This window comes from Piliocolobus tephrosceles, chromosome 1, assembly GCF_002776525.5.
Source record: "Piliocolobus tephrosceles isolate RC106 chromosome 1, ASM277652v3, whole genome shotgun sequence".
Lineage (NCBI taxonomy): Eukaryota > Metazoa > Chordata > Mammalia > Primates > Cercopithecidae > Piliocolobus > Piliocolobus tephrosceles.
Genome location: NC_045434.1, coordinates 174,489,232 through 174,502,021, shown reverse-complemented (window position 1 = coordinate 174,502,021; position 12,790 = coordinate 174,489,232). Strand labels below are relative to the sequence as shown.

General features: G+C 44.4%; 1 protein-coding gene across 1 annotated transcript in view; it reads right to left on the bottom strand.

The window, feature by feature from the left end:
- TRABD2B (TraB domain containing 2B) overlaps nucleotides 1-12,790 on the bottom strand; it is a 230,362-nt gene that overhangs the window by 99,631 nt on the left and 117,941 nt on the right. The gene's annotated exons all lie outside the window — the stretch shown is intronic.

Below are 12,790 nucleotides of genomic sequence, written 5' to 3'. Positions count from 1 at the left end.
CTGGAGAACTAAATGCTGATTGATCTAAACAGACTCAAATCACCACCTCCACTCCTTCATTCCTGCTGTTTCCCTCTCTTAAAACTCTCCTTCAAATTCCTGAAGGTTGCTTTCTCCAAGAAGTCTTTCCCACCTAGTTGTTACTAAACACTCACCCTCTTCCAAGCTACCACAGCTGCACAAGCTCACCCTGATGGTGTGCAGCCATTACTGTGACCTATGTGAGTTGGGTCTACCTGAACATCTCTGTCTCCTCCTTCCCTTTGTCTCTTAATGAGTGTCTCCTGGCATAGGACTGGACACTCAGAAAATATGCCTCACAGACTACCCAGGGGCTTCAGTCTGCTTGAGAAATGGTCCCAGGTGCCAAATCCCTGTTACAAATGACATAGGGACCTGGGTGAGTCCTGGATTCCTGAATGACTTTTCTCCTCTGGGCCCCAGCATCTTATTGGTAAAATGAGGGTGTGCTATGGTTTGAATGTGGTTTGTCTTTGCCAAAACTGATGTTGAAGTTTAATTGCCAGTGTGGCAGTATTTGGAGGCGGGGCCTAGTCAGAAGTGTTTTGGTCATGGGGAGTCTCTCATGAATAGCTTGGTGCCATTCTTATAGTAATGAGTTCTTGCTCTCATGCGTTGTTATAAAGCAAGGTTCCTCCTTTCATTTGGTTCCTTTTGCACATGCCTGCTCCTGCTCTGACTGTTCACCATGTTATGATACAGTAGGAAAACCCTTGCTAGAAGCCAGCACCATGTCCTTCAACTTCCCATCCTGAAAAATCATAAGCCAAATAAACCTTTTTTCTTTATAAATGACCTAGTCTCAAATATTCTGTATAAGCAACATGAAATGGACTAAAACAGGGTCTCATAGACCAATGGAATGTTAGCCTTGGTGATCATCTCTTCCAATTCTCTTGTGCTACAGGGGAGGAGATGAAACCCAGATATATTTACTGGTTCCCAGAAGAACCAGGACTACATCTGGTCTGATTTGATTATCGATAGCAGTAGTTCTCAAATTAGGGACAATTTTGCTATTTCCCATCTCCAGGAGACATTCAGCAATGCCTAGAAGGCATTTTCAATTGCCACAAATGGTGGTGGGTTGGGGGGAAGCAGGGGGATGTTATTGGCATCTTATGAGTAGAGGCCAAGAATGTTGTAAAATGTCCTACAATGCACACGGCAGCACCCCTCCCCCAACAATGAATTATCCTTCCTAAAATGTCAATAATGAGAGGACACAGATAATTAATATCAGAAATAAAGGAGGGTACTTCCTACAGATTCCACAGACATTAAAAGGAAAATAATGAGCTACAACTTGATAACCTAGATAAAATGGGCCAACTCCTCAAAAGACCCACAATCTGCCAAGACTCACATAAGAAGAACTAGACAATCTGAATAGATGCATTTCTACTAAAGAAATTGGATCAATAATTAAGAATCTTCCAAAACAAAAGGCACCAGGCCCTGATGGATTCACTAGTGAATTCTGCCAAACATTTAGGAAAGAGACTATACCAAGTCTCTAAATCTCTTTCACAACCCAGAAGCAGGGGGATATTTCCTAGCTTCCTCTGTGAGGCCTAACCTCAGCCAACCTCAAATCAAACAAAGACTATAAGAAAAGAAGGTTACAGACCAATATTTTTCATGAATATAGATGTAAAAATCCTCAACAAAATATTAGCAAACCGAATCCAATAATGTATAAAAAGAATTACATATCACATCCAAGTGGGATTTATCTCAGGTACGCAAAGCTGGTTCAATATTTAAAAATCAATTAATATAATTCATCTCATCAGCAGGCTAAAGAAGAAAATACATGTAGATAAAGTATTTGACAAAATCCAACACCCATTCATGATAAAAGCGCTCAGTAAATAGGAATAGAGGGGAACTTTTTCAAGTTGATAAATAATAACTACAGAAAATCTACAGCTAACATCACACTTAACGCTAAGAAACTTGAAGCTTTCTCACTAAGATCAGGAACAAAGCAAGGATGTCCCCTTTTATAATTCCTTTTCAACACAGTACTGGAAGTCCTAGCTAATGTAATTAAGAAAATGAAATAAAATATATACTTATTGAGAAGGAAGAAATACATCTTTTTTTCACAGATGACATGATTATCTATGTAGAAAATCTGAAAGAATTGTCAAAAAACTCCTGGAACTAATAAACAATTATAACAAGTTTGCAGGATACAAGATTAATATACAAAAGTCAGTCACTTTCCTATTTACCAGCAATGATGATGATGAACAAGTAGAATGTGAAATTAAAAACACAATACCATTTACATTAACACCAAAAATATGAAATACTAGGTATAAATCTAACAAAATATGCACAAGATAAATATGAGAAAAACTACAAAACTCTTATGAAATATAAGAACTAAAAAATGGAGAGATATTCCATGTTCATAGATAGGAAGACAATATTTTCAAGATGTCAAGCCTTCCCAACTTAATCTACATATTCAACACAATCCTAATCAAAATCCCACCAAGTTATTTTGTGACTATCAACAAACTGATTCTAAAGTTTATATGGAGAAGGAAAAGACTGGATAGTGAACACAATATAACTGATTCTAAAGTTTATATGGAGAGGGAAAAGACTGGATAGTGAACACAATATTGAAGGGGAAGAACAAAGTTAAAGGAATGACAGTACTCAATGTCTTTTTTTTTTTTTTTGGAGACAAAGTCTCGTGCTGTCCCCCAGGCTGGAGTGCAGTGGCCAGATCTCAGCTCACTACAAGCTCTGCCTCCTGGGTTCACACCATTCTCCTGCCTCAGACTCCTGAGTAGCTGGGACTATAGGCGCCCGCCATCAAGCCTGGCTAATTGTTTTGCATTTTTAGTAGAGACAGGGTTTCACTGTGTTAGCCAGGACGGTCTCGATCTCCTGACCTTGTGATCCGCCCGCCTCGGCCTTCCAAAGTGCTGGGATTACAGGTGTGAGCCGCTGTACCCAGCTGACAGTACTCAATTTCAAGACTTATTATAAAGCTACAGTCATCAAGACAGTGTGGTGCTGGTGAAAGAAAAGACAAATAGATCAAACGGAACAGAAAAGGGTGCCCAGAAATAGACTCACATAAATGTAGTCAACTAATCTTTGACACAGGCACTATGGCTGTCTTTTCAACAAATACTGCTTGAACAAATGGTCATTCACATGTAAAATAATGAATCTAGGCACAGACCTTACACTCTTCACAAAAATTAAGATAAAATGAATCACAGCCCTAAATGTAAAGCACAAAACTATGAAACGCCTAGAAGGTAACACAGGAGAAAATCTAGATGGCTTTCAGTTTGGTGGTGACTTTTTAGATAGGACCCCAAAGCACGATCCATGAAAGAAAGAATTGATAAGCTGGACTTCATTAAAATAAAAAAATCTGCTCTGTGAAGGATATTGCCAAGAAAACGAAAAGAGAAGCTACAGATTGGGAGAAAATATTTGCAAAAGACTGATAAAGGACAGTTATCCTATATATATATATATGTATCCTATATATATGATATCTATATTATATATAGATATTTAAGAGTTATATATATATCTCTCTTAAAACTCAACAATAAGAAAACAAACAACCTGATTAAAAGATGGGCCAAAGACCTTAATAGACAACTCACCAAAGAAAGTACAGATGACAAATAAATATATAAAAAGATGCTCCACATCCTATGTCATCAGGCAAATAAATGCAAATTAAAATGACAATGAGATACCACTCAACTATCAGAAGGGCAAAAATCCAGAACATTGACAATGCCCAATGCTGGAGAGGATGTGGTGCAATAGGAACTCTCATACATTGCTGATGGGAGTGCAAAATAGTACAGCCACTTTGGAAAATGATTAGGTCTTACAAAATTAAACACACTCTTACCATGTGATCCAGCAATCACACTCCTTGGTACTTACTCAAAACGTTGAAAACTTATATAAAAACCTGCACACAGACATTTATAACAGCTTTATTCATAACTGACAGAACTTGGAAGCAACCAAGATGTCCTCCAGTAATTGAATGGATAAATAAACTATGGTACATCCAGCCAATGGACTATTACACAGCACTAAAGGGAAATTGGCCATCAAGCCATGAAAACACATAATGGAAACTGAAATGTATTATTACTGTGTGAAAGAAGCCAATCTGGAAAGATTAGTTACTATATAATTCCAACTATATGACATTCTGGAAAAGGCAACAAAACTACGGAAACAATAAAAAGATCAGTAGTGGCCAGATGTTGTGGGGAGGGAGGAAATTATCTGTGGAGCACAGATAATTTTTAGGGCAAGGAAATAATCTGTATGATACTATAATGGTGGATACATATCCACCATTTGTCCAAACCCACAGAATGTACACCACCAAGAGTGAACCCTAATGTAGTCAACTAATCTTTGGACTTTGGGTGATGTGTCAATGAGCTTAATCAGTTGTAATGAAGGACACATGTCCATCATTGGTGGACACATGGCAATAAAGGTTCATCAGTTGTAACAAATGAACCACTCTGGTGGGAGATTTGTAATAGGGGATGCTGTGCATGTGTTGGGCAGCAGGTGTACGAGAACTCCGTACCTTCCTCTCAATGTTGCTGTAAACCTAAAACTGCTCTAAAAAAAAAAAAAAAAAGTATTTCAAAAAGGTCAATAGTGTTGAGAAACTTTAGTCTACACTAAGGAAAATTATTCAGTTTTCTCAAAACTTCGTCCTTGTGGTATCTGTGGCCCTTTCCAGAGTGGTCTGAAGTAGCCTTAGTTTGCTTCTTAGGAACAGATGGTGCCTCACTGGGTTTTCCTCTTGGGTTAACTTTTTCTTCTCCTGCATCAGGCCTCCTAGGAGCCTCTCCCAAATTCACATGGCTGCCTGATGACATGCTGAGGGGCCTAGGTGGGGACATTGCTCCTGCTGTGGGTGGCAGTGGGGAGGGAGCCCTACTGCCTGAAAACTAGCCATCTGCCTGGAATCCCTGCCTTTCTCCTTTCTCTCTGTGCATTGGGTGGATGATCAGGACTCAGTTATCACAACAGCACCCAGGTTTCTCCTTTCTTGTCAAATAGCCACTCCTGACCCCTGCCCTGGATGTGCAGAGCCCCTGACCGCCCTCTGCCCTAGGCACACCACCACTGGCTGGACACCTGGCCTTGGCTTCTGCAGCTCTCAGATCGTGGGGGTTGGGGTGGGGTGGGGTGATCTCCCAGGGAGGCAGTTGGGACTCTGCAGAAAACCTGACTGCTGGGGGGAAAGGAGGTTGCAAGGGGGTCCTCCCCAAGAACTGGGCACGAGGCCTGGGAATCTGCTCCCTTCTCTTCAGCAACACTCCTTTGGGAGTTCATTGCCCATTTCTGCCCTCAGCATCACAGTAGGGCCCAGGCCTCCTCTCCGCTTGCAGCTGGGACCAGGAAGTCAGGAGCAGGAAACGAGGCCCTGGTTTCCTTCTGGTTGGTGGTGTCTTACTCCCACCATTCCTTCCTCTGCTTGCTACTTCTATTTTACAAGCTGACCTAAAGGCCCCATTCCTCGCAGTACTGATTTATAGGGACTGACCTTCCACCTGAACACTGGGATGTGGGGCCTGCCAGTGGACTCTTCACCTAGCCAACTAAAGCTTCTGACCAAATTTCACTGAAGGTTGAACAGTTACGTGGAATTTTGTTAGACATCTGATGGTTCACTTTTATGGAAAAGAATACAATTTCATAGCGTAGGCACTTGTCCCAGGGTTCAGGAAATACGGTTTGTGGAAATATAAAAGAAAAGTTAAGACACTGGATTCTCTGCCCAGCTCCAGAGAGGTTCTCATCCTCTTTCTGAGCTTCGTTTTCTCACTTTAAAATAAAGGGTTTAGTCCTGCAGGTTTCTAATGGCCCTCTGGCCTTGCGGTGCTTGTCACATCCTTCCAATGGTGATGATAATTCACACCAGACTACGGTTCTGTCAGACATGCAGACAAGTGACAGTGGCAGACACTGCCAGGAGGCAGAAGGATGTGACTGTGCACACAGTGGGTTTGGAATCAGTTGAGCCTGGGTCCGCATCTCAACTTTCCACTTATTCTCTGTTGCCCAGGCAGGCTTCTCCATTCCTCTGTGCTTCAGTCTCTTCACCTGTAAAGGGAGCGACTCAGGATTGCTTTAAGGATTAAAAGTCTGATGTAAGGCTCTAGTAGAGTGCATGAATAAGTACTTTGACTATTGTTTATCATCATCACAGGCCAAAGAGCACATTTGCACTGCCAATGTATTCTGCTCTGTGAGCAAGCAGGAAGCTGAGCCCTGTGCATGTGCTCGGCAGCCCCTAGTCTGAAAGATCAGCCTCGGCATATAAAACATCAGAAACAAGCAAGAATGTGCAGACTCAGGCTCTAAAGTCGATGTCCGAGGGACTCTGTCCCTTGGAAGTCATAGTCCAAGTCCAAGGGAGGCAGACACAGGACAAGTATCTCAGTTCAGAGCTGGCTAAGATGGTCAAGAGCAAAGAGCAAATTTCTCTATTAAAAGGGACCCTTTAATTCCTAGGAGATCAGAGAAGGCTCAAGAGATATAATTTGACTTTAGGCATCTTGACCATTTCTCTACACCCTACCCTTTTTCAGAGGGTCACTGTGAGGCCACGGGGAAGCCCCTCCTGACTGCTTCCCATGCTCTGAGAGAGAAGACACTGGCTCAGTTTCCTTGACGCTTCTGAACAACTGAGTGCCCAGCCAGGACACCGCTCCCTGTTTGCCAACCCTACTATGACCAGCGCAGACTTCCCAAACCCTTCCTAGTCTAGGAGAGTCCTGGAAAATTCCCAAGGCACGTGCTGGAATGAGGGTGAAGGATAAGCCAGAGGAGGCCCCTTGGCTGTGTTCCTCCTATGTTGTAGAACTTGGCTGTGCCTGTGATGCAATTCAATGGTTGTGCTCCCCCTCGGACCCCTCTCCATCCCACTCAGCCCGTCCAAGCCTGTTATTCCCTGACTTTCTAACAAACACCCAAATGAAGGCAGGCTGAAAGGCCCTGGGGGCCCCAAGGTCTAGAAATGAGCTGTTAATAGATTTCAAAGGCTCAGATTTGATTGCAAAGCTGCAACCAGCTAGACCCCCATTCTCAGGCCCTGTCACAGCCAATCCACTCCTTACCTGCCAGTAGGAGGAGGCCGCCCTACACTCAGACATACAAACTTCACAGCCACCCACCTGTCTCCTGCAAGGAAGTGAAATGTGTAATGACAACTGCGTTTATAGCGCTGCCCTGGGTTGTGGACCCAGATGCTCTGAAATCACTTCGCAGTGGTTTGCAGGTTTGCAGTGGCACATCTGCTTACAAATGAGAAAACATGGTCTTTAGCCAAGAGGGAAGGCAGAAATGTTGGTCCTTTTCTAGCCTGTACCAACATCTGGGCTTCCATATCTACATCTTTTTCTACAAAGTGGGGAAAAAATGGTATGGCATTAGGATATGAAAGTAGGAGCTGGTGGTGGTAGGAAGGGAGGAAACTGATAAAAATGCAACAAGGTATGGGCTGCATGTGCTGCTTCCTCGTGGGTGACTTGAGTCAAGTTAGCCAGCTTGTCTGAGCTTCAGAACAGGCTGCTAGGAGGATTAAATACGATAACGTTCGCAAAGTACTTAGCCTTACATACACTGGCTTCCTTCCATTCTTCTGGAAGGAAGGAGAGAAGGACAGAGGGAGTGAAGAAAGAAAATGGTGACCCCTTCCAAGGACAGGCAAACATGCCCAATGGACATCAGAAGTGTAAAATTGTGTTTTTGCAGCTCCAGAATAACTTTCTTGTGACATTTGGGGTTTTAATGGATTCCAGAAACCTGAAAATTTCTCTGCAGTCAGAACAGGATGTTTAACTTTTGTACTTTATGAAAAAAAAAAAAAGATGCACTCACTAATCTCTTCATTCACTGGAAATACGTGGGAAACAATGAGAAATGGGCTCAAAAAAGCAAACGTGAAATGTGCTATTTTAAAATACTAGCAACCAACAGAGTGTTGCAAAATGTGGCTGGAATCAATAACAAAACTTCTGGAGATGAATCATTGAAATCAATGCTTTATCAGGGCTAAAATGCTTGGGAAGCTCCAAGTTTGGAGGCCTGAAATGGAATTTGGACTTCCTTTATTACCTCGAGGGCAGGAAGAGGACATACATTTGTCAGAAAGGAGTAGGAGGTGAACTTGATTGCTGAAAAACACCATCTCGTTGAATTCCTACCTAATGTGAAATGAGGAAAAGGAAACGATTATACAGAAAACTTCAATGTGGAGAAACTCAGAAGTCCCCAAGCACCATTGGCGTTTGGTATATAGAGGGACAGGATCATTCTTCAATTTAAAATGACAGGAATTCCTGAACTAGATGCTTTATGAAGCCAAGGCCTGTGTTGACTTTAGATAGCACTATTTCCAGAGCCTAACCTAGCATCTAACATAGGCTGGTAAACACTTTTCAGTGAAGAAAGAAAGGACAGAAGGAAGACAGCAAAGGAAAAAGGAAGGACAGAAGGAAGAGAGAATGAGGTCATGGTTGGGACTCTGTAGACTCTAAAGCAGGGGTGCCCAATCCCGGGTCATGGACTGGTACACGTCCATGGCCTGCTAGGAACTGGATCACACAGCAGGAGGTGAGCGGTGGGCAAGTAAGCGAGCATTACCGCCTGAGCTCCGCCTCCTGTCATATCAGCAGCACCATAAGATTATCATAGGAGCAGGAACCCTATTGTGAACTGCGCAAGCGAGGGATCTAGGTTGCATGCTCCTTATGAGAATCTAATGCCTGATGATCTGAGGTAGAACAGTTTCATCCCTAAACCATCCCCTCCACCTCCTTCACCCTAGACCGTGGAAAAACTGTCTTCCACCAAACTGGTCCCTGGTGCCAAAAAGGTTGGGAACCACTGCTCTAAAGCATGGTCCAGATTTGGGGGATATCACTCTACTCAAGTGCAATCTGCCTAGAAATGTAAAGGAATTTTGAATTGTGAGACTTCATCTTCCCCAGCTTGGCAAGTATCCACAGTCATTTTTGTAAAAACTGAGATATTCATTTGTTGGTAAACTGGAGACTTTTCATCCCAACAGTCCCTTCTTGGGTCCTCACTCTGGACTATGCCCATGAGCATCACAGAGCAGTCAGAGAAAGGTTTGATGCCTCTGGGAAGGTTCCCCTAATTGGTCCCCTTCTTCTTTCCTCCCTCCCTCCTTCCCCCAAAAGAATTAGGCTCATCCTCTATCTGTGCTTCCCCCATAAGAATTCCATGTCATGGAATTGTCTCTTAAAGTGTTCATTTCTCCCACCTTGAGGGTAGGAACTATCTTAACATATTACATTCATATATATACATGTATACATATATACTAAACCATTCATATTAAGTAGGTTCTCAATAAAATTTTACTAAATAAATGGACAGATATTGCTGATTAGTAGGAAAAAGAAAAGGAAAAGTCTCAAGACTTGTTGAACCTAAGACAAATAAAAATATTTTCTGATTTCCAGCAATAAGTCTGCAATGCACTGGAAAGGAAACTCATTGTAACGACCAAATCAGTCAGCAACAATAGGTGTGATCACCGGTTTAAGCAAACATGTGCCATGGTGGTCCCCAAAAGAAGATGATGCTATGATGGCATGTGTCTTCCTCAAAGGGCACCCTGTTTTCCATTCTGGATATCCGCAGTCTCCTAGGTTCAGAGATCCAGCAAGGGGAAACAAGGACTAGTTTGCCAAGCCTTGGGGCTGCGGAGTTGACCAGTTATTGGCCAGGGTTACTTCCTCTTCATCAAGGGAGAGGGCAGAGAGAGGGCAGGAAAAGAAGGCTTGAAGAACCTATTTCTGAGGCTCAACAGCCATCAGATAGTGCAAAACCACATTGCTTTTGAGCACAGGAGAGCTGAATCAGAAACACATGGCAAATTCCCTCCCAATCACAAGTGGTTTGGGAAATCAAGGCAAATCACAAGCAAAGAACATTTGGAAGCCACGGAGGCAGCTGGGGCTGGGTCCCAGCAGTTGTGCTATGGAAGGGGTATGAGGGTGGTGGAGGGGGAGATTCTCGGCAGACCTAACCCCATCAGACCAACAAGAAAGTGGGAGCCCTGGGTATCAGTCAGGATCCAATCAGGAAACCACACAGTAATTTGAGCAGGTGATACCTGGCACACCTAGCGTCCCAAGAGCTGGACTGAAGATCCCCATTTCTCACCTTGAATAATGATTGCCTTTGCCTAACTGGCAAGGAAACCTGCAGCTAAACATTTAACATGTCACCAATCCATGTGTAATCTGGTATTTCCTGTACTCCCATCCCACCTGTGACTGCAAGGGAGAAGCAGGCCTTCATCTCAGAATGGAAGTAGAGATGGGAGTTAGGGAGGGGAGCCTGGAGATCAGTGGATAGATCACTCCCTATTAGAGATGCAGACCTGAATCCAGCTCTGATGACGATAAACAACACAGCACGATGATGTTCTTGCATTACACAGAGAAAACTGATGGGAATTCTGTGTTGGTGGTAGCTGCAGAACAATTTACACCTATGAAGCACCTCCACAACTAGCTGGGGACTCACAGCCTCACCTCATCTTCCTCAATTCCCCACACTCCTTCCACCCAGCCTCAATCAGAATGAATATTTCTCCCAGGCACCCACCTATGTCTGTCTGTGTCTTTATGGTGGCACTTGTCACCATGTATCAGGATTAGTCATGCACACGTCCCCTTCTGTCTTGCAGCACACACGGAAGGAAGGAAACATGCACACAATTGCCTACATTGCCTACCTCAGGCCTTGTGCTTGTGTTAGTGACACAAAAGTGAATCAGCTGTGGTTCCTGCCCTCAAATGGCTCAGGGTCTAGTGTGGGAGACAGACATGGGAGGAGGTACATCACAAGCCAGCATGACCTATGTTAAATGGGAACAAAGCGCAGCAGGAAGCCTGACTAGGACGCGATGAACTCTTACATTTAGTGTGTCAGGGAGGATGGGTCAGTTTGAGCTAATCTTGAAGGACAATGGGATTTTCTAGGCAGATCAGACCAGGAAGGGCATTTAGGCAGGGAGAAGAGCATATGAAGAATGTGGAGGCACTGAATTTTATAAAGCATCAGGACCACAGGGAGACATTCCTTTGGGTTATAGCATACAGCATAAAAATAATCATCATCAGGGTAATAATGATAGCTACACCTACATCTTTTCTTGTTTTCTATATGCCAGACTATTCTAAGTGCTTTACATGTCTTAACTCTTCTTAATCCTCACAAACAAGCCTATGAGGTAGATAATATTATTCCCATTTTACAGTTAAGACAACTGAGGCACAGTCACTTGCCCAAATAGTGACTGAGAGTTATGAGAGTTACAGGGTGGAAGCTAGAGAGGTGGCCAGGAGCAGGAGAATGTGCTTGGGTGAACTGCAAAGGACCCAGGAAACCCCAGCATACCTGCTGTCAGTGTGGCCCCTCCCAGCACCTGCCCTGCCCTCAATCCCTGCAGTAACCAGAACCAGACCTGGATTGGAGTTTGAAATCTGATAGGAGGCAAGTTGGCTCAGAGCCAGCAAGGAAATTCATTCACTTCCAAAAACAAACCAGCCCCCACACCCACCCCGCCACACATAGACACTGGATGTCTACTGAACAGAATGACTTGAAGCCCTGAATGAACCACCCTGAATGGCTGCCCAGGGAATGGAACCCTTTTCATCCTGTGGGCTGGTTCCTGCAAGGCTCATACCTGCCGTTCACACACTCAGAGCCAGAGATGGTCGGGACAGGTGGGAAGATGTGTTGGACGGAGCTGACCCCTGCCCACTTCACAGGTAGGGAAAGTGAAGCCCTGAGAAGGCAGTGGCTCCCAGTGAGCTGGTTAGAGACAGAGCCTGCTTAAGGATCCTGGTGCTCTGACCTCCATTCCAGTGAGCTGGTTAGAGACAGAGCCTGCTTAAGGATCCTGGTGCTCTGACCTCCATTCCAGTGCTCTGTCTTTACATCACTCATCCATTTCCTCCTGGTCCCGCAGGAAGTCATTAGCTCTCTACACCAGCAACACGGGGATCTTGGTACAAACAATGGCCAAATGGCCTCTGCAGTAATCAGGGACTTCTCCAAGGAGGGAGAAGGACCAAGTGGGTCAACAGGTGCCTGTGCGTCAGTGCACTGGTGCCCTCCCAAGGGATATCTGGGATATGAGTCATCTCGCATCTGCCCTGGGGAACAAGAGTCTATTAATGAGACCTTGAGCTCTGGGCTCCTGCAAAGCAGGGCAGTTCCAGGATGGACCAGGTCTGTGATGTGCTCAGGATGTGTGATGTGTCGGTCTGATGCACCTCAGGAGGAGAGCAGCATGCAGGGTCATGGTAGCGCTAGTCTCATCCTCTCTGGGGCCCTATGTCTGTGGGCTCAGACCTATTTTGCATCTACAGTCTAATTCACTCACTCCAGTCCCTCTGGACCTGTGTCTGGCCTCCCAGGATGACATTCCACTCCCTTTCTGGGTCATGGCTCAGGCTTGTAAGTCAGGCTGTTGTGGTTTCAGATGACCTTGAGCAGGCTGCTTGTATTCCTTAGCCTCATACACCCCACTGGCTGCCACTCTCCCTGCCACCTCCGGGAGACTGAAAAGAATTAATGAATGGAGGAATGGATGGATGGATGAAGAGGTAAATGCCAGGCCCCGCAAAGAACAGCGGCAGTGACAGAGCCAGCAGCCTAGGGTCCCAACTCCCATCCCAGG